Genomic DNA, 960 nt, shown 5'->3' on the forward strand with positions numbered 1-960 from the left:
GTAGTTTGCTACTCAATTATAGATTAAACTAGTAGTCTTAGTAAATGTTATGATAATTTAATAGGTTATGCTAACCGAATTAGTATGAAAGTTTCTGAAATTTTAATTCTTTACTTTATTACTAAATTAAAAATCTATATTAATAAAAAAAGTTTTTGAAAAAAAATTATTTCTTTTAGATGTTTGCTAAATGCAAAAACATTAATTTTAAAGAGAAAGAGCAATTACATTTAAAATTTTAAATTTAAATTTAAACAAAAATCAATCCACAGAACTATATTATTCCAAATTAAGCAACAACACCAATAGAATTACAAATACAAAAAAAAAAGACGAAATATATCAATTACTAACTCAATGTTCTCATTACATTTTTATTATATTATTATTTATAGTAAATCAATTAATTAATAAAATTATGTTAATTAGATCTGAGCCCACATTTTTACTATATTATTTATCGAAGCCGACCACTATCCCACAATGCAATTGCACGCTAGAATGCGACGCTTGTGTCCCATTTAGTCGTTTTATCAGTATTGTACTATTGTCCTCTAGAAATCATCCCAGAACAGTTCGCTCAACAATGGAGGCCTTTAGAGAAAATCTTCTCTTTTTTTTTTGGTATAGAGAGAAAATCTAAACATCATAGGCATTATAACATACAGTTTCAGATCAATACAAAAAAAAAAATATATACTTCAGACAATGTTACTAAACAAAAAATATTGTTGCTATGGTAAAATTGGCCAACATAAGTGACACCTGGCTGCATTATAGTGGCCTTGGGCGCTTATATATGAGAGCCTACCAGGAAGAGAATAGCGTGAGAAAAAATATAGGTCCAACAGCATACCCTTCCTTCTATGAAAACACGTCATATATGTATTTAAAGATTAGATCAACTCTAAAAAAAATATAAATGATATATGAATATAATAAAAAAATTGTAAATAAACA

Source organism: Arachis duranensis, chromosome 8, assembly GCF_000817695.3.
Source record: "Arachis duranensis cultivar V14167 chromosome 8, aradu.V14167.gnm2.J7QH, whole genome shotgun sequence".
NCBI classification, from domain to species: domain Eukaryota; kingdom Viridiplantae; phylum Streptophyta; class Magnoliopsida; order Fabales; family Fabaceae; genus Arachis; species Arachis duranensis.